Consider the following 21,032-nt stretch of genomic DNA (forward strand, 5'->3'; position numbering starts at 1 on the left):
GGCGGGGGCGCGAGCGGCGGTAACGCTCGGCGGCGGGGGCGGGGCCTCCCACATCCGGGCACCGCCGCGCCCCGCGCCGCCCTCGCGAAGGAGGCGGAGCGCGGCCGCGGCGTCTGCGGCGGGAGGGGGTGGTGGGGAACGGGACAAAATGGCGGCGGCGCTGAGGGCGTCGGTCGGTGCGGGGGGCGCTGCTGCTGTTGTGGCTTCTTCTTTGGGGGTCTTTGTAGGCTCTCCTTGTGCCATCTTGTTCTCTTGTGGAGTCTGCTACATAAGCCTCGTTGCTGGAGCTCTTGCTTCCTTTTTTTTTTTAGTACTTTTCCACAAAATAAAATAGAAGCAGGCAGAGGACGTGAGGACACGTTCCACAGGCCTTTTTGGAACATGCTTGGTGTTGTGCAGGTTTATAGGGAGCTGTCGCATTCGTGTGTGGTTATGCAGAACTAATGGATGCATCTTGTGCTGTGGTGGTTGTTAAAAGCCTGCCTACCTCTGTGTTGTTTCAGTGCCTGTAGTTTGGCTTTGCGTGCTGGATAATCTACGAAATAAAAGGACTGATAAGTACAAGCTAAAAGATGCAGTCTTAATAACGTTTTTGAGGTGAGATTTAGGGCAGTGTGACTGCTTGCATAAGGCTGACCCTTGGGGAGCAATCTGCATATTGCCAAGTTTCAAGTAGGCCAAGTGGTGCCTTTAAAAGTCTTAGTGAAGGGTAAAGTAATGTACCCTCACACATGAATGCTATGTTCTCTTTGTTGCTGTTGTATTTCTTTGTGGTTGCTCTATTGAATATGTTTGGAGTTTTTTTTGTTTTTTTGGGGCACCATAACGCTGTGCTCGCAGTGGTGCGATGAATGAAGTGGTGAATAGTAAATAAGAATTATGTATGGAATGTTGCTGTGTTAATGCTGCCAAAGAATAAATTCCGTACCGTGTTGATGTTGTCTTTCAGGTGTTTGATATTTGGCTCGCAATAGCGAGGTACTTTGCCAGGGAAAGGCAAATCCATCCTGCTGAGCTCAAGGGGAATGGCAACCTTAATTGTGTGAGAAGGGAACACTGGGTTATTTAAAACCACAGTAGGGTACTTAGAAGCGTAGCTGAGCATGAGCTCCCCAATCTAAAACAGTAGTTTTCCTTTTTCTTTAGCTTCTCAGGAAAATAACTGCTTTATCACTGTTGTTTGTGGGAGTTTGAGCTGATCTGTGGCCAGCAGAGGTCACCTTCAGAGTTCCTGGGGGAAAAAAAAAAACAAAACACAGCAGAATCTTGAGGTGGAAGTGTGTAAATGATGAGAGGAACAGGGAATCTTTGGTACAAAAGGCTGTTCTGGAAGCTAGATAACGTGTAAATGTGGAGCTCTAGAACAGATAAGAATTTCTCATCTAATAGACTTAAAGCATGGTGATAAATGCGCAGCTCTTAGAAAGTATGTGTAAAAACATATCTCAGGTTCTGCTATGGAGCTGGTACTCAGCATGCTTTCAGGTCTGCAGAAAGAGATAAGCTTGACTGGGAGGAATAGATTGTAGAGGAAAAAATCTAGCAGTTATGAGGAAATGAGAATGTGGCAACGAGTAAAACCAAATGGTGGCAAATGAAAAGTAGTTGCACCAAAAGAAAGCAAAACAAACAGTAATGCAGAACCATAAGCTTTACTTTAATAGTGAAATAGGAGAAAAGGCCTTGGTGATAGGAACCTGAGCCTTGCCGCAGCAAGAGATGATACAGCATGAAGTGGTCCAGCCCAGGCAAGGAAGACCCCACCTCTTTCACTGCCAGGTACTGCAGCTGCTCTCAGGGGAGCTAAAAAATAAAAATCTGGGAATAAAAACTAGTATTAAAACTGACTGGGCAGAAATTCTAATGTCAAACAGCATTCCTGCTTATCTCTCTGCCACTGCAGCCTTATCTAACAGATGCAAATCTGGAGTAAAAATTGGCTAATCCAAGTTGAATATGGCTAGAATTTTTATGGCAGAAAGTAATGTGACTAAAATAAACAGCAATGAGAAATACAATACCTTAACCGTTACCTTTTTAGGTTTTGAGTAGAGACAGCCAAGAGCTCATGAAAATATATTTTTTTATCTCATAAGGCAGCTGTGTCAGTGTTCACAGTTTTGAATCTCTTGATGCAGTACAAAGTCGCAGTAATTAATTTTAATTTTTTTTTGTTGTGTCAAAGCTACTTTTATATCCAGCTTCTAAAAGATGTTAAAAATGCAAAATGGCACTTGTTAGTGTGTAACCAAGTGCAGAAAGCCATGACTTGCCTTTAATCATTTACATTATATTATCACATTTCTGAATAGTATTCCTGCAGGTACCAATGTTTAAATCTATTTTTAAAGTTTCAGGCAGTTCTGCATTTTGTCACTTCCTGGGCCTTAATAAAGCTCATTTTGCAGCATAATTATAACCATTAAAACTTGGATAAGTGTGTATTTTAATGTAATGGAAGGTTGTTATGGTTACAGATAAATGAACAGGTAAGTTAACTATGTACCTGTTTATGTTCTTTGGTGTCATAAACAGTAATAATGTGGTTTGCATAGTATTTGGCCTGGAAAACAAATTCCATGCCCCTGTTTATGTGACTGGGCTCCTGCTGCAGTTCTTTCATAGCATGCTCCTTTTAAAGTGCTAATTGTGGTGCCTCACCTTTCTCTTATTTGCTTAAGAATTTGTGTCTTATATGTGTGCACATCTAGATCTATGATGTATCTTTGAGCGTATCTTTCTCTCCCTTTGTGCTGATCTTCATACAAACATTCTTTACTTGCAGATGTCACAGGATGTATTTTGCATGGAGCATTTGCCTCTCTGCTAACCCAGGCTGAGGGCTGCCACCTAATTAAATAATCTTCTGTCCTGACCCTTCAAAGGCTGTAAGCAGCTTTTCCCAGCAAAGCAGGTAACCTCTTGGGACAGAGCAGTGAAGCTTGAAAAAGCATTTATGTGTTCTTATTGGTTCCAGTTGTGTTTTCTTTTTTTATCTTAATATTTCTTTAATGCTCTAGAAGGCAAAAGGGGAAGCTATCTTTTTAGGACCTACTTTTTTTTTTTTTTTGTGAGAGCTACAAAGGGATGGGAGGAGGGCTGTATTTCATCAGGAAAAGAGAAAAGACTGTTGTAATTTCTGTCTAAATAGCTTTCCTCAGCATGTTTGAATTGCACTGGTACTACAGATCCTGAACTCTATAGTCTGTAAAACTGACGCACCATGTTCATTTATTTCATGCCATTTGTAATAACTGGTAGAATAATAGGCACATCTAAAGATATAATACTGACTGGAACTGACAAATGCATGGAAAAATAAAGTACTTCTCATTGTATTTTTCTTACACCTACATCTGTCTATTCAGTTGAAAGAAATCAAAAGGAGCCTGCCCTTGTTTTCTTGCATATTTGTGTGAGCGTGTATAAATTCCCACGTCTTGGGAGGAGAAAGAATATTTTTCAGATCCAGTGAGCACACAGAAGGAAAAATGGTCAAATAAATGGGTTAGGGACACAGGGGAACACTGTTCTCTTTACCTAGAAGATTGAGAAGGGGACTCTTTAAAGTCAGGAGCAAAGGAAGGGCCACAGAATTCATGTGAAGTCGTAGATTAATAGGGAGCTTTTTGGTAACTTGGTTGTTTTGCAGCTCTGAAGAGCATTAGATTTCAAACTGCTAGACCTGGTTTGGATGTGAAGTTGCCTTGAGCATATGTGCACTTACTGAAGCACTGTAAATATTTCTGTAGATCTTACTGCCCAAGGTGTTGTAGAATTAAATGCCTTGAGAGCAGGATTATTTCTTCCAAAGCTTTCATTTTGAGCTCTTAGTGGTAATTAAGAGCCCCCAAGAACTTCAATCCACAAAGTGCAAATCACTGCAGTAAACTTTTCTCTTTTTTTTTTCTTTCTTTTTTTTTGGCTTAACTGTGTTTTACCAAGTGGTCTTCTGGTTTCCTGAACTTACTGTCAGTGCTGGCTAGGATTAGCTGAGGATAAGAATGCCTTCTGTATCTTTGACCCTGTACCTGTAGTTGTATCGCTGTGTCAGATAGCTCTCTGCAGAACAAATATATGGAAATAATTTGCAAGGAAGACTGAGACTGAAAAGTTACTGGGTTTTTTTGAGGCTGTTCTGTTGGCATACTAATTTAATATGGTGATATTACTTGCCTAGCAATTAATGGCATCCAACTGTAGCTGGACTTGATATTATTGATTGCTTTGGTTGTTCTGTTTTGAAGATATTTGTTCTGGGGAATTTTGATAAGCATGGGCTGACTACTCAAAGACTGCATGAAGTGCTGCAAGCATGAGTACAGTGTTTGATTTTTCACTGATATCCTCATCTCCCACAGCTGTAGAGGGTTATTGCTTTTATTCAACTCTACTATGGATACCCAGGCATTGGTCTATTTGTGAATGTTTTATCTTCTCGCAGGAACTGATTAAACAACAGAGATTGGCCTCCACACAGGATATTAATGAGCTATTAATGTATGTGACTTCAATCTTGTGGAAATAATCACTTGAATTATCTTAAAAGTACCTGTTTTCATCACTGGCTGACTGTTTCAGGCTCTGGCCAGTACAAACTCTGAAAGTGATGACTCAAATAGCAAACAGACTGATAATTCAGTAGTGAAGCAGTGGCATCTTAACCAAAATAATGCCAAAATGTCTTTGTATTTTACTTCTTTCACTTGTAGCAGGGAAAAAGCAGGGGAACTGCTTGATTGTTGATCCCCTAACGGTTGGAACAACAGTTGAATACCAGTTGAGGAACTTGACTCTTTCAAGACGAACCAAAATAGGTGTTGCTGTCACGTTGAATGCCCTTTAGCGTAGCAGTTTGTGTTGTGGGGAGTTCAAGTAATGTAGTGTTCTGTGTAGGAACACTCTGTACGCTCTGTAGGAGTTCTGTGTATTAACTCTTCCTGTTCATCATGGAGGAGTAAATGAATGGCATTAAGAAACTCTATGGTGTCATACAGTAAATTGTGTCCTTAGCTGTGCATCTTCATGTGGCTTTGGTTGCTGTGATCTCAGTGCTCATAAAATCCGTTTTAGTTTGCAGTGCCATCATGTGTGTGAAATGAAATAAGTTGTTAGAGCTTTCAAGGAAAATGTGATGCAGCACAATCAGATATATCCATGCAAATGAACGTTCAAGGCCCTCTTAGCTGAGGACACAGGACTATGCTGAGGTAAGTAATATTTTACATTTTCTGAGCATTGTGTTTGTGTGTTTTTTTGTGTTTTTTTTCACTGTGTACTTCTGCTCCATGCAGGCACTTTCTCAGAAGCTTATTTTGAGGGTTCTGTGGCTTGTGGTTTCAATTTGAGAAGCAGGAGGGAATGTAACCCTAAATGCCAATTGAGTTTGACTGGCATAGGATGTGATTTTTGCTATGGAAGTTCGAAGTGCATCTAAGAATTCAAAGAACTTTCATTTGGTGTATATTTATAGCTGTGAGAAGTTTTGCTACTCCACATGTTGCATGGCAAAACTGGTTTTGGAGAATCCCTTTTCTTGAACTCTAGAGCACCTCATTTATCACTGTATCATCACTGGGTACAACACTTATCTCAAGATCACTGTAGTAAGAAATTCTGTGTTTGCAGCACAGGACTAGAAAATTGCCTCCTCTGGTGATGTCTATAACTTCATTCCTGCTCTGCTGCTTTTGGTAGAAGAGTAAGCTTATTCTCATGCATTTGCATGGGATGTCTGCATTTGGTGGTTTTTTTGTGTGTGTTTTGTTGTTTTTTGTTTTCTTTTGTTTTTCCCTGTAGAGCTCATTCAGGTTCTCAATCCAAAGTGTTTGGGCATCTTAGCTATTATCCTTTCACCCTGATGTTGGAAGGGTTAGATTCTGTTAATTTGTGTTTCAAATAGACCATTAGAAAATGGTCTAATGTGTTTAGAATAGACAGTTTAGAAAAGAACCATTAAAATATTTAGCTTCCTTGTATCATCCTTTTCCTTGGAGGAGATACGAGTTTGTGCACTGTTTAGTGCACAGTTGTAACGGTTGCTGGGAGCTCTTGCTCTGCTCAGAAGGTAAAGAATCCCTTACAGGATGTTAAACTCTGTTAATCTGAAGATTTTATGTGCTCTAAATCTTTGGGCCTTCATGTTGCAAAAGGATTTCTAATTAAGAGGGGCAATTGCCAGGGATGGAATGCAGCTTGTTTCTGTGGTACACTATTAAGTCCTGAGTCTTCTGCTTCCTTTCTGCTCGGCGAGGTACTGGTGTAGAATGGATTTATACATCAGTGGATTTTAAATTAGTTTCTGATCAGTCATGCTGTTGCTGAGCTCTCTTACAAGAATTTGCTGGAATGGGGGCTTTTCTTTTACAGAAGGACCTACCTGGGGGGAGAACAAACAAATCAAACAGGAACAACAGAACCTCCAGTCTTTGTTGGTTATGGGTAAAATATGACCAGTAGTGATTCTAGTGATTTTTAGCTGAATCTTTTGTGATGTAAGTGTATGTGCAGATTGTTATAACTAAATAGTATCATCTCATTAACGTGGTGCTCGGCGTGGGGGGGAAGCAATTATCTGTTAAGGAACTTAAAATTTTTCATGCCTTTTCCTATTCAGCTGAAGTTGATTTCTGAACACTTTTTTGCAGTCATATGGGTAGCTGGTAAAATTGCAGATGCACAGGCAGGTGAAGTACACAGCTGTACTTCCCAATGCTCTGAGAGCTGTGCAGTGCATGTAAATCTTGTTTGCTTTTTTTTTAATAAATAATCTTGTTTAATGCTATTATAAGCACGTTACCTCTGAGTTATGCTACAGCTGCGTGCGTCCCAGCTGGATAAAGATTGAATGCGGTGTGTGCAGTTCTGGTGTACCAAGTGTTCTGCACATAGAAGCAGCCCACCATTCTGACAAGCCTTCTTGGTGAAGGTGCAGTCGGTGTTCTTTCCCTTTTACAACTCGCACCAAGTTTGGACTAGAATAAACAGCACTGTAGTGGCTTCCTGGTCAATGTAATTTGCTGTTTTCTGGCTGACTTAGGCTCACAGGATTATCTTGCTACCTCCCTATTGCTAACCACCAGAGCTAAAAGTGTGGCCATGTCTGGGAAACGTTTATGTTTTGGCCCTCTTTCAAATAGGAACAATTCTGAGAAATACTCCCTCTTTGCATGGTAAAGCAGGAAGCATGCTACTTACTGATTTGGTATGTGTAGCCAAGAATAAAATACAGGTCAGAGATACTACCTTGCCCTTGTAGCTATCAAGTCTATTGCTCTAGCAATACTTTGAGCAGAACCTCAGTAGCAATCATCCAACAGCTTTCATTCCCTGTGTCTGAATACAGTAATCCTACATCAGAGTGGCAGATTCATTAATGCCTCTGTACTAGGGAACACATGCCCAGTCCTCATCTGATCAAATGCATTGCATTAGGTTTAGCTTGGAATGTGGGGGAAAAGGAGGAGTATGTGTGTATATATATATATGTATAATCCTCTTGGAAGTAAACCCTATTCTCCCTCTGCTGACAAGGACAGTCTTGATCAGTAGCGTGCCAGTTGTGGACACATCTGGTATAGTGAGAATTTGGCCAGCCCAAATGAAGGCATCCTCTTTATTTTTTTCACTCAGATATATAAATGATGCTGAACCTTTGATGCTGAACGACCTGCAGCCTTTGTGTGGGCTGTTAGCTTTTTTTAAGCACTGCTGTTCTGAGTGCAATAAATAGATCATACTTCAGATTAACTCTTCAGGGAACCCATTTTCATTCTAAACTGGTTGTCTGCACTCAGAAACCTTTGAGTATGGCCTAAAACTGTTGCAAACCTTAGGAGGTCAGAGCCTTTAAACTAGTAGTGTGGAGTAAGCAGTCTTTTAAAAATAAGGACAAAGACTTCCCTAAATCTGGGCTTTGTTGCTTTCAGGGCTTCCCAGTTCCTGTAAAATCTGAGTGACCCTTGGCACAGTCTTTTAAAGAGGAAATGCTGCTAGCTAGAGAATGGCAGGGAATATCTAAAGTCTGAAAAGCTTTTAGTATTAAAGTAAAAAACAAACAAGAAAACCAATATCCATCATCAAAGCAGTCATAGCTGAAGATCTCTACGGTGCCTGGCATCAGTGAATAAAGAAGTAGATTATTAGAGGTTCCTTAACTGAACTAAAATATAACTTAACCAGGTGCTATATCATATTTGAATTCATGTTAATGTGGTGTGAAATGTAAATAAGAATTAAGAATAAGAACCTGCCCTAGTGTGCAAGGTTTGGGAATGTGCAGATTCACTGCTGCGTAGTTTTTAAGTATCTTGTTTGTGTAATATCTAAGGAAAAACTCACGTCTCCAATGGTAAATGCTTAAGTTTATTGGTATTTTTCTAAAGTTTAGTTTGCATTTTAATGCTCAGCTGGTTAATTTTGTTAGTCATCAAACAAGTCAATTTAACCTGCTCTGAATATGTGACCACATACATCTGTCCCATCCTTTGGAATGCAACAGGAGGTTAAAACAGTTCTTCATTCATGGATATTCAGCCTTTGCGTCCTTCTTTCTTCTCCTATGTGCTCCAGGCAGTCTGGGGATGGGTGGGGGGAAACTCTGCAGATAGGAGATGTGAATGGTTTCCTGTGAATTGTCCTGTTCCACCAAGATGCATGATTGAGTTGGAAGTGTTCCGAATCTCTGGGCAGAGCAGTGAGAGCTCGTTGCTCACAGCAGGCTGCCCCATCCTTACAGCTGGCTTACAAGCTCTCCAGCATCCTCAGTTTGTGTGTATGGTGTGGTCCTGTTCAGGAGCAACACAGTGGCCGAGTTCTCCTGAAGTATCCTGTGGTAACATGTTCCTACCTGATGCTGTAGCACTGAAGAGTAAAGAAGGCCAGTTTTTGATTATTTTCAAAAGATGATAGAAGCTGAACAGAATAGTTCACTTACACAATTTCAGGCGTTAAAAAAAGTAGAAGAAAAATCTTAAGCTACATATTTTCTCCAATTCTATGTCGTGCAACTATGGTGAATCTATTTTCCTTCAATTAAAGATCTGAACCTTTACAATTACTGTTCATTGCTTAACTGAAAATAGGGTCTTTAAGACTGTGCTGTAGGAGTTTGAAGACAACACACAGTTTGAATACATAATAAGAAAATGTACTTTGAGACTGCTAGTCGGTACAATAAGCAGTTTAGCTGGCTCTTGGTGTAACTGATAGCTCAGTTAGATAGTATCAGTGTTTGGGGATGTCTGGTACTTCACTATGGATTATCTTGCAGACTTTCATGAGTGCTTTGGGAATTGGTAATCGTGTTTTAAAGGATAAATGGAGGTTGTTTGACCTTATCGTCTCCCTTTGCAGTGATGTTCTGTTCCTAGCATCTGTAACTAAGTACTCAGTGGATACAAGGATCACTTTGATAAATATGTAAATATTTGTCACTTAAAATTTTTTAGAAAGAAAAGGGCTGCTTAAGATCTTTGATTCCAGTGGTCCCTTGAGAGATTCCAATTCCAAGCCTGAATTTTTTCCATCAAATACATCCATTGTCTTCAGTAATAAATTTGCATACAAACTGGAGGAAGCAGCTTGGCCTATTCTTAGAGCAAGTCAAGATTACGCTCTACTTCTTCTTGAACAGCTGTACCTCTTCCTTTATTGTGTACCAACAGTGTGTGCAAGGCAGGGAAGTCTTTGCTGTGGAACAGTTTGCAGCCTAAACGCAGAGGCTGAATAGTTACTCAGTTCCTTCATTAGGGTTAAGATCCCCTATTTTTTTACTTGTAGGTTGTAATATGCAGAAAATATGCCAAACATGCAGACGTGTGTATCAGCTCATGCTGTGCTTCAGGAAGAGTATCCACTGACTGTTGTTGCTGCTTCTCCTATTGGATGTTTTCCCCATATGATATATTTACACGAACCGGTGTGTGGCTGCTCCCAAACTCAGTTCTTAAAATATTATCTGTGTTAACTTAAACACTTTATGTACTGAAGATTTTGTAAAGGTTTGAGAGTTGGACTGGGGAATGGATGCATGTTTGTGGACTGGGGAGAATGGGGGGAGAGGGGGAAGAATAAATCAGTGGAAGAGTGGTAATAGTAAGTGGCTGGGAGCCAAAGCCTCTTTACTTTGCCTACTGTCACCAAAGCCCCACCTCCAACCACAGTTGTAGTTATTAGCATCCATCGAGTGGTTAAAGCTGGATTTGATTCTCAGACTTCTGACAGCAGCATTGGATCTGGGTCAGGCTGAGATTCAGAGGGAGTTCAGTGCAGGCAGACAGGGAAGAGCTGGCATCATAGTGGAAAGAATGAGGCAGCTCATCAGCTGGCAACACTTCCACTGTGTTTTGCCAATCATTTGTTTTTCTTCAGGAAGGAATTCAGGGTTTGGTTAAATTTTGTTGTCATTTTTTATAGTCACTTATCCTAGGAAACCATCTTGTCTACTCTGAATTTAGTATCTTTTTGGCAAATAGTTCTCCTGTGATTACTGATTCATACACTTTTGAAAAAGGATGTAAACTACTTGAGTTTCTGAACTGCGTATTTAAATTCATTTATTTCAGCTTACTGCTTTTACAGTAATCTTAGTTAGGAAATAAAAGCTTCTGTTTTGCAAGCAGGAGTGATTAAATTTAGTAGTTGCATAGAAGTAAAGGACTTACTCATTTTTATTCAGATAAGAGATATCGCTTACGTTTTATAAACAGTGAAATCAGTTCCTGTAATCATTCCAGTTTTTCATAAGCAAGAACTTAAAACACGTAAAGCCAAGCGTTGTCTTCATCTCTAGGGAGCTGAGCACTTTAGTTCACAGAAGAGCTGGTATTCTTTGACTAATTTTCCATGTGCTTTTTGTTAGTTCTTACCATAAGCTTAAATCATCATTAATTTACTAATGTCTAATAATGATCATTAAGCTTTAATATGTTAATAACTTTTCTTTTTATGTCTACTTAGATTAAAAAAAAAAAAAAGCAATAACTTCTTGTGAGAAGGACAACTATTTTCTTGAAGGGAAAATTTACCTAATTTTATATATAAACATTTATTGCATGCTCATCACCATAGTAACTGAGGCATCAAGTCAGTGAGCTTTGCTGAGCAGGGTTGCAAGCACTACAGTGAGCCAAAGCCTGAACTTCAGTGTGAAAGTGCAGTTCCTCAGTTGGTTGAGGCACAGCTCATTCTTGCTACTTGTTCCTGACCTCTTCCTTCTGCTAGTATTTGTATTCCTGTGGCTGTGAGTGTGGTGGGATTGGGAAGCTGATCTGACTGAAAAATAGCTCTTCAAGTCATCGTGTGCCAGATCAGCCTTCTGATGTGACTGACCTGGTGACTGTCTGAGTGCTGGCAAGGCATGGTGGGAAGAGACAAGAATTAGCAACTGTGAGAAATGTGGGGAGAGACAGTGCCCTTCCCTGATATGGCTTAAGCTGATTATAGAAGTGCTGGTAGAGTTCAGGGCTTGATGATGTTGGAGCTAGAAAAATTGAAAGCCAGGTATTGGCTTGGGTGTTCAGTCGCTGAGTGAGGAGGTGATTGAATCCATATTCAATTTGAAGTGTTTTTATGGCTTCAGCAATGTATTCCTGAGCCAAGCATACGTTCTGCCTATAGTGAAATGTTGCCTTGAGAAAAGAAAATGCTAAAAGGATGGAAATTCAATGTCTCTTTCCTGATGGGACCTGTCTTCTGTTCATCTCTGAGAAGTAGCTGTGGGATTTTAACTGGATGTTTGCTTCAGGAGGTGGGATTCACTGTGTTACAGTCTACTTGATTTTCAGCTTTTTCTTTTTATCTCTGTCTAAACAATTGCTTTCAGGAAAGCCTTTTCTTTTTAATGTAGTTTGCTGCAGCAATAAAGTTTGTGGCTAGTTATTTCTGTAGCTTATTTGTAAATACATCTCAGATGTATTCGTTTCTTGGCTGTTCACTCTGTCTTATGAAGCACTGCAGTTGAATGTGTTTTATAACTACATTTGATTGAACAGAACTTTATAGATTGGGCTTTAAAAACAGGTTTGTCCTAAAAAAAGCTTGATGGCTCTTATTTTTTTATCTGCAATGGAAACCAGACCTTCATTTTGAGCCTTTGAAATCATGGTGCCATTTTATTTTCTAGCATACTTTGGCTCACTTCACCATCCAAGGCCCTGATGCTATAGGGAGCTGCACGTGCACTCAGAAATGCTTGTTTCTAGTGGTACCACTGATTTATTGCTCCTCACGTACTGTTAGATGATTGGAAGATGATCAGGTATAAGAACATTTAAGTTACTTCTGCAGAATCTGCAAAAAGATAAATGATTTGCAGGTGTAACACTGCGCTGTGGTTAATCACACTAGCAAGCCACAATGTGAAATATATTCTTGGATAGCCATTTATAGTCTTGAGTTTTTAAGAGCTGTAGCTCTGCTTTTGGCTTGGTTAGCTCCTGTGGCTGTTGTAGATTACATCTGCAATCACATTGTTGCCAAGCTTCCACTCTAGCTTAAGGTCATGTTTACTACTGCGCAACTGCATAGTGAAGAGTTGCAGTAAAAGCAAAATAAACTTAAAGACTTTTGACAAAGCAGCTTAGTGTCATACTGTGGGAGCCTCACAGCTAGTGGATATTGGGCAGAAACTCAACTGACTGTAGACCAAAGCAGAATGTTGTTGGCAGCAGTTAAATTTTACTGCTTCATTATAGCCAATGTGTCCTTGACTGCAGCTTTAATAAAAACATTTTGTGCATGATCAGGGCACTGTTTAAAAAAGACCATAGATGTAAGAAAATGGGTCTCTACAGCTTCCCATATGTGGAGTTAGAACTGTGCAAGGTTTTTATCTCATAGCTGGATTGAGTGATCTGGTTGCCTCCTAGAAGATGAGCGTTTTAAATTTCTGGCACTGCTGATGAAAGGAATGCTATTATTGGGACACTTGAGTTGCTGTAACTTCTCTAGGGAATGGATATAGAGGTTAAATGTGGTCCTCCCAGGTGCAGGTTAAGGTACGGTGGCAGTGAAGTGAAGTAGAGCTTTCCTTATGGCTGTAACTGTAGCTATTTGCAATTGAAAACAAACAGAAGAAACTCCCCTGAAAGACTATTACTCCCAATGACATTTTGAGAAGCATTTTATAGCTAGCTTTAGTGAGGAAGGCGTATGCAATCATCCTGTGTATGCCCTTCTAACACATTTGGGCTCGTTATTCAGTTTCATCTGTGTTTATCAAACACAGATGAAAATTCTCCAAAATAATAGATTTTATTTTCCAATTTCAGTTCCTGAAGGGCTGAGAAAACTGGTATTTGGTGATGATTTTGCTAACTTTCTGAATGTGTTGCAAATAAATGTTTGAAAAGCTCACAGAAGAGTGTTAGATCTGGAGATATAATAAAGTTCTGTCTTGACTGAGTATGGTTTGTGTGCTTTCACGTCCCAGTTAACTTGACATGATCTAAAACCATTCTTCACAACTGAACTGAGCTCTTTCTTCCACTGTAGGTTACTTTTGCTAATCTTTTATGTGTGATTTCCTAGTATAGACAAGATTAAAAGCACTTTAATGACTTTGATCCTCATGTATTAGGGAGGGACTAAAGTACCAAAGAGGAATAAATTTGGGTTCCTTTGTTTCAATATGATATGCTTCAAATCTCAGTAAAGGTTCCCATGTGCTGTCTAAATAAACTTTCTTAAATATCAGGTATCTTTGGGGAGGTTTTTCTACTTCGATGCAGGTCCTGCTCACATTTAATTGTTCCAAATATGGAAGGTAAGAACACTTTTGTTTCCACTGATTCTTCACAATTGCAAATTATTTAGAAATGGTGGCGCGTTACACAGAGTGCTGTGTATTTTTTTTTATTTCCAGCAGTGAGGCAAATACCCTAAATAAAGCTGTTCTGGATCATAAAAGGATTGAATGCCCTCCATGAAGCTTCATGCATGTTATAAAGACATCCAAGCATCATGTGAGCATTTCATGTTCTACACGTGAACTTCCAGATCCGTGTATTAACTTTATTGCTCTGGAGTGGGAAGCAATGTAGTTGCCTAAGTTCAAGTTTCATACTCAAACAGCGTCGTAAGTCCAGTGAGCTGTGATTTGTGTAGAAACTGAAGCAGAGAAGCTCTGGTAAGTGTTCTGTTTTGCTGTGTTTGTATTCTGCACTTGAACTGCCAGGCAGGAGTTAAATGTTGCCCTCTGGAGACTGCAGTTGGACTCTCCAGCCACATTTCTGTTCTTTAATTAAAATTGTGGTATGCCTCTTATGTGAGAGTATCGCAGCGAGGAACCATATTGGGAGTAAAGATCTGGTACTCATTAATGATCAGGGTTAAATAGACACGTAGCTTACTGAGGACCATACTCTATCATTTGTTTTTGTTAATTTGGAATAAGTAGTAATTCTGTATAATAGGCTTGGAGGGCTAGAGAGACAAATTATTGTTTTAACCCTTCGTTTTATTAGAAAGCAATGCTTAGTAGGGGAAAGCACATTCTTAATGGTTATCAGTCCCGTGTCTATGGAGCATACTGATTTTACAAGAACAATACAGAGATAAATAGTCTACAGTATCACTTCCAGTACAATCTTAATTATGGAATACTTCTTTCAGAGAAATAACTCTTTAGGCCAAAGTAGCTTTTGTGAAAAATGCTTTGTAAGGTTTTCCAATGACTCGAGCAAGCAAATTGTGTTCGTTGCTTCTAGTCAATTTTGTGTGTGTGTGTTAGAATTCAATTTCTGCTAAATATGCTTGAAAATAGAAAGGTTTTGGCAGAATTTGAGTTGGCATGTGTTCTGCTAAACTTTATTTGAAGAAATAACTATATATTTTTTTTTCCAGACATCATTATGATTAGGGTATACTTTAAGTAACAGGAGACCACTGCTCCCTTTCTGGACTTGCCTGAGAATTTTCTGTTTCTTAAAGTGTCTAATGTCCCTTTTTCTTTCAACTCAACTAAACCAGAAGGGTGTTTAGCAGCTTTGAAATTCAAGCTACGTATCTAAGTTTCCAACTTTGACCAGAACATTTTGGATCACTTTATAAGGTGATTGCTAGAACTGGAGTTAACTCAAGTAACTTGTGTTTAACAACCTTGACTTCTAATTACCCACTTTGTATTCTGTCACTTGCCTTTTTTTTTGTCTTGGAGCAAAATCCACTCCAGTGTTTTATGTTACTCAGTTGCAGTTTCAAGTTGTACGCAAGTGATTCTTCTCAGGAAGATCTTTAAAAGGGCCTCGTTAAAATTTGGAGGGGGAGAGGGGAAAACTAGAAGAATAGTCAGGGGATGAGTGTGAACATCGGAGCTGCCTTTGTAAGCTGCAAGTCTTGCTGAGATGCTTGATGGCAAGTTTGCTTTTTAAGTTATGACAAAACGGACCTCATGAATGCTGTAAATGTGTTCCTCAGAAAAGATTTTTAGTTGATGTAAAGAGAATTATCCTTCTGAGATCTTGGCTGTGTTGCAAAATGTACTAACAAGAATGCCTTTTTAATTTGCTTCCTGTGTTAAAGCTTTGTCAAACGCACACTGAACTTCCAGGAGGATCTCTGAACATTTGATTTTTCTGAAACATCAGTAACGTGTAATTATGGTGGGGAAAAAAACTTGGACAGCTTCACATAGCTGTCTGTTTTCTCTCTGGGACTTATTAAGTGTTATACAAACAACTCTCTCTCTTCAGTTGCCTTAGGTTGTATTGGGACTTGCAGTCTTTTCTCAAACTATGCTGTCTCGCCTGTTTTGTTTGGTTATTAATATTCTGTTAGCTATTTACATTTGCCAAATAACATGATAATTTTGCAAGGTTTATCATCTATGAGCAGGAAATGTTTTTTGTTCTGAAAAATTACTGAGAGCACAGAGTGTGATGTGACATGGCCTGCAGATTGTTTGGATGACTTCTTTCCAAAATGTTAGAGCTTTTGATTAAAGATTGAATTCTAGGTTATCAACCCAGAACTGGCCTTTCTGACCTGTCACTTCTGGCTTTCTCTTTAAATGGTTGTGTTGTGCAGCTAAGTCTATCTTTGCTAGAGTTAATTACGTGTAAGCCAAAGCACAGCAAGCACGCTTGTAGCACAGTAGGCTTTGAAGTAACAGCAAGTTACTTCCTTCTGCTGAAGTCACTGCCTTCAAAGGCAGTGAAGACTTACAGTGTTTTTTAAGCCATTACTTCAGTTGTTTGGAGGAGAGGGTTCTGAGCAGCAGGTGCTGTTTTTCATGTGCCTAGTCATCAATCAAGATAGCGAGGCCTTTGGAGCAGGAGGTGTATTTCACCTGATCCTTACCCCCGCGTTTGGCTCCGCGGAGCTTTGATCTGTGTTTAGATCAGTGTGTATGTATTTGTATATATAGATCTGTATAAATAGCAATTAGGGATTCACAGCAGAACTGTTCCTCCCAACTCAGAGCAAAGCTGGGACTGGGCAAGTAGGCTGTCTTCAGTTTATCATGTGTTGTGGGTGCACAGACTCACAATGCATTCTGAAACACAGAATGTGATGCCTGTGCTTATTACTGATCTCATACAAAATATGTTTACTCTGATATTTTGAAACATTACCACAACAGGCCTCAAGGGCTCGTTGTCCCCTTTGTGTGCATGTGTTATTTGAATGCCACTATTGACAATGGCAATAAGCTGTACCCAGGAGGAGGAGGATATACCTGTTGTGCTGTAAGTTGGACAGCAGGGAACGAGGAAGTCCCTAGCTGCTAGGTGGTGTGAACAGCACAGCTTCAGCATCACTCCCTGCTGGCTTGTCACCTGTGAGCTTTGTGTTCTTTGCTAAGGAAACAGTAGTGGAAGCAGCAACTGTGAAAGTTGGTGATAGCTCAGTGCTACCTTGACAGAAACTGCTGCTCAGAGCTCCAAGTCAAGTGTGAGACAGAAATTTGAGCAGTGGAGGAAACTGCCATCTGGGTTAACCCCAGTGAAAGCTGAATTTCACTTGTAGCTGAATTAGCAAGTGGCTGTCAGAGAGAAGATTGGGTTGGTTTCTTTCCTTAGAATTACATTTTCAAATTTGAGCTCAGTTATTTCTTTCAGTTGTTAGGCCACATTTGATCTGAAGATGTCCTGTTCTTTGAACTACTGTGATTTATTGTTCCCCTTAAGGTCTGGTCAGCTGATCGCTTCAGTCGTGTGAGTCAAGTTTATGTGAGTCAGACGTGTGCAGACATAAATGGTGCTGTTGGACTTGAAGTTCTGAGATTTATCTGCTCTGTGTACTCCCTATATTACGGAGGAGGAGGATGGGGAGCAGTAATAATGTGACAGAACACAGGGGGCTGAGAAAGGGTTGAGCTTATAAATGCGTGATCTTTGATTTTTCGTTTTTTTTCCCCACATTTTCTGAATCTGCTTTGCTAATCCTGTGTGGAAGCTGTCAGGCGTGGGGTCCTCCAAACTGTTTGGAGCTCCTACACGTTTCCAAAACGAGAACTGCCAAAGAGCTTGTCATCCTTGAGAGAGAAAGCTCCCTCGTGTGGATGAGAGGAACGGCTGCAGTGATGAGCAGCAACGTTAGGGTCTCGCACTGTGGTTGTAAGTTCTTAGGATTTTTTTTCCCCAAAGCAAGTCATTCAAGTTTTGTATGCGCTGCTTTCTAAAGCTGTGTATCAGCATCTAGCTGTTTGCTATATGTGTGCAAGTCCAAACAGTTTAAGTGATGTGACCATGAAGGGAGCTAAAGCAGTTGATTATTGAATCAAGTTTTATGTAATGATTATGAATACAAATGTATATTTTACATACATACAAATCCTTCAATGTTACAGAAATTTCTGTAAATTATACTTCATAGAACTTACATTAAACTTCAAGGTTTTTCTTTTTATTTTTCCCTTTCCTGAGCATGTATCCCAAAGTGTGTTTATGTATTTCAAAAATATCTATCAAAGTGATTTTGGATCTTGCTGCAGTTTGGAGTCCTTGGCTCAAAGCCCTATCTGATTTATCAAGTGCAGCTGCACAGTAAGTATAAAGATGAATTTGTGATGGAGGAGAATTCATCTTGACACCAAATTTCGTTTAGAAATTTACTTCTGGGCTGAGTAGGATTCATGCTTGTGATCTGAAGGCAGAAGGCTGTATCTCATTAGCAAAACCCAGAGGCATTTACTTCCATAAATGCTAATACTGTTCCCCTGAGAATGAAGTACTTAATGCGGGTGAAGAGAGGCACATAATTTAGAGTTACAGTGGAGGTTTACATTTATCAGCTCAGATTCATTGCCAGGTAGAGGAATGAGACAGCAGAGTGTGCTGACCCAGTGCAAAGAAAAAAATAATAAAATGCTGCACTGGGATTTGCTATTGGGTCTTGTTAACTGGTAAAATGCTAAAGAAAGAGCTTGTCCAGAGCTGTCTGGATTCTAGCTTGTGGAACATGGCTCTACAGACATAACTGAACTTAGGGAAGCATGGGATCTGAGATTTTTAACAATACACAATGGTGGAATGAGATTTGTGTCTGTCTTCATAAATTCTGCTCATTTTGAGATAGTTTGGAGTTATCTTTTCAGTGAGGGATAGTTACTCTAGTGAGAAAATAGCATTCTCCTTTGAGAGCTGTGAACAAGGAACAGTTGGATAAGCAGTCCTTGTGGTTGTGCTTGTCAAGAAATGCATGAGCCTGAACTTGTGGGGAAGCAGGAACTTTTCAGGAGGCTGCACACATATTGGAGGCTGATAAACAGGAGAATGGGGAGTGCTGGGAGAAGCACCCTGATATGTGGTTTGGAGCTGTGCCAGCTCACTACATCTCTGCCTGTGATGCACTGCTAGATCAGCAGTACTGAAAAGATGTTCCTTCTGCCTGTAAGTACTTGGACTACGCTCTGTGAGGTCACAAGGTGTGCTGTGTGTGGGGGAGAAGTGGCCTATGCACAAGTGGGGTGGGGAATCTTTTTAAGGTAGTTTACACCTTATGTATAACTTCTGCATTTTTGAAGTTCCTTAATGGTTGGTACTTTCTCTCAGTAGCACCTTTGCCTGGTGTATCTTTGGTTGCTTTTATTCTTTGGCAGCTCTAGTTTGGATTCTTAAGAAACTGAAACTAGTGTTGGAGTGTATTTTGTCCTGCTTTTCTTCCTCTCTGCAGCCTCTATCCCTCAACACTAAATGCTTTTCATGACAATGGAAAGAGAGGCTGAGGTCCTGTACTGGGTTGCTTTGAATATATTGAATTTGGATATCTGAACAGGTACAGTGATTGAAATTAGTGTCCAGAAGGACAGAAAGGCTGCAATGTGAGGTGAACCATAATAATAGAACACCAGAGAATCCACATGTGATGGACAGGAAATGAGATTCCATATGTTCTGTGATTTGTTCTGCTGTGCTACTGAAAACAAAAGTGAAGTCAGATTTTTTTCATGTTCTTAATACGGCTCCAATTTTTGTGAAGCCACTGTGAGCTGGAAGAACACTGCTTCAAATCCCTGAATGCTAAGCAGTTAATTTTCTTTTACTAGACCTGTGAGAATTGAAACGACGATTAAAAATGCAGGGAAAAATCTTAAGCAGAGCTGGGAGCTTATTCTTGGCTGTAATGACTAATAACTTGTAACTGCTTACATTAAATGAGCTCTTGTTTGAAAACGTATGGATTGTGAATGAATTAATATTATGGATAAATGTTCTGATGTTTTTATATTAATTATTTAAAGCAGTGGTTTGGACTGCTTGGATGTAAATTGCAGTCAAACCTTGTCTTCCAGGAGCTCTACATCAAAGAGGCTACACAGCAGGTAATGCATAACTGGTCTGAGATGGACAGAGACAGCTTGCTTTTTCACAGCTTTCACTACCTCATTTAATTTTTCACTTCTGTGGATTATATTTAAAAGCCTAGCAGTTAAAAACGAAGATGGGATAAAACTGATTCTCATTATTCTCCTCAGACAAAAGTCTCTGGGATCAAATAAAGTGTTCAGTAAAACAAGCTTAAATCTTGTGAAATGTGAGGCGTTAACATGCTACCTTATAGAGCACATAAAGGAAAAAGGTATCCTGGATTTGATGCTTGACTTATTGTCAACTTGTTGGGTTTTTTTCCCCTTTATTTGTAATCGTCTTCAAAATCAGGGCTGATGTTCAGCACATTAAAGCATTTCTCTGCATGTACTTGTGTGTGTGACCTACATATCAGTATGTGAGTTCTTGTCACTTTTTCTCTGCAGATGAGAACTGTTTTGCTGTAACAGAGAAAATCAGGTGATATTTAAGTATTTGCACTGTCTGTCCATGCATCCAAGTTTTATAGTTTGCAGATATGAAAAAGTTGAAAATAAAATCACAGTTGTTAGAACAAGCAGATGAGAAAGATGATGGTGAAATTAGTCTCTGAATTATCCTGGGCTACCTCACGCTGTCTTGGCAGAGAAAACACCTTCTGTAGAGAGAGCAATGTAAAAACGTGCTTCTTTGATCCTTGGCCTTGCTTTAGTTAACATCACTGGCCATGAGAAGCTGTCCTGCTTCTGCAGTATTGATGATTCATGTGACAGGCACCAAATGGTTCAGGATCCTGGATGGGTTACAGGAGTTTTCACCATCAGGTCCATTGGGATCTTTAACCTCAGTCTTGTACTGGAATCTAGAATGATGGAAAGAATTCTCCTCATATTTGTAATTTCAGAGACCTACTGCCTGCTGTGCAGTGCAGTCTGTGAGCCTAACTATTTTGGATTTTAGAACTCCATTTACTTTATATTTTATGGGTTTTTATTTTTTTCCCAGCCAAGTATTTGTCAGAAGGTGCATTGCAAAATAGTTTAGATTTGTCTTCTATTTGGAACTGGAAATTCAAAAATAAGGATTGCTAACCAGGGAGAATCCATGCCTCTTCTTCAGTATAAAGTTATTCTCTTCATAGTCTGTTCTTGAGACTCAGTAGTGACACAACAGGTAAGAAAGCTGTGATGGTAACCTGGCAAATGTCTAGATGTTGGTCTTTCTATTAGAATGAAGATGGGTGGGACTGTTGCCAAGAGGTTGGCCTGATTGTATTGCAAT

At 39.8% G+C, this 21,032-nt stretch overlaps 1 long non-coding RNA gene across 2 annotated transcripts; it reads left to right on the top strand.

The window, feature by feature from the left end:
• The first annotated feature begins 151 nt into the window (after window positions 1–151).
• On the top strand, window positions 152–15,647 carry LOC122183144. Of its 2 annotated transcripts, XR_006180115.1 has the most exons (5): window positions 152–1,779; window positions 2,786–2,914; window positions 5,074–5,210; window positions 13,865–14,128; window positions 15,523–15,647. It is a non-coding gene; the product is annotated as an uncharacterized LOC122183144 (long non-coding RNA). The 2 variants fall into 2 exon arrangements; XR_006180118.1 differs by lacking the exons at window positions 13,865–14,128; window positions 15,523–15,647 and adding an exon at window positions 6,370–6,399.
• Window positions 15,648–21,032: the final 5,385 nt, after the last annotated feature.

The sequence above is a fragment of the Lagopus leucura genome, unplaced genomic scaffold (assembly GCF_019238085.1).
Source record: "Lagopus leucura isolate 7727_CA_CO unplaced genomic scaffold, USGS_WTPT01 Super-Scaffold_73, whole genome shotgun sequence".
NCBI classification, from domain to species: Eukaryota; Metazoa; Chordata; class Aves; order Galliformes; family Phasianidae; genus Lagopus; species Lagopus leucura.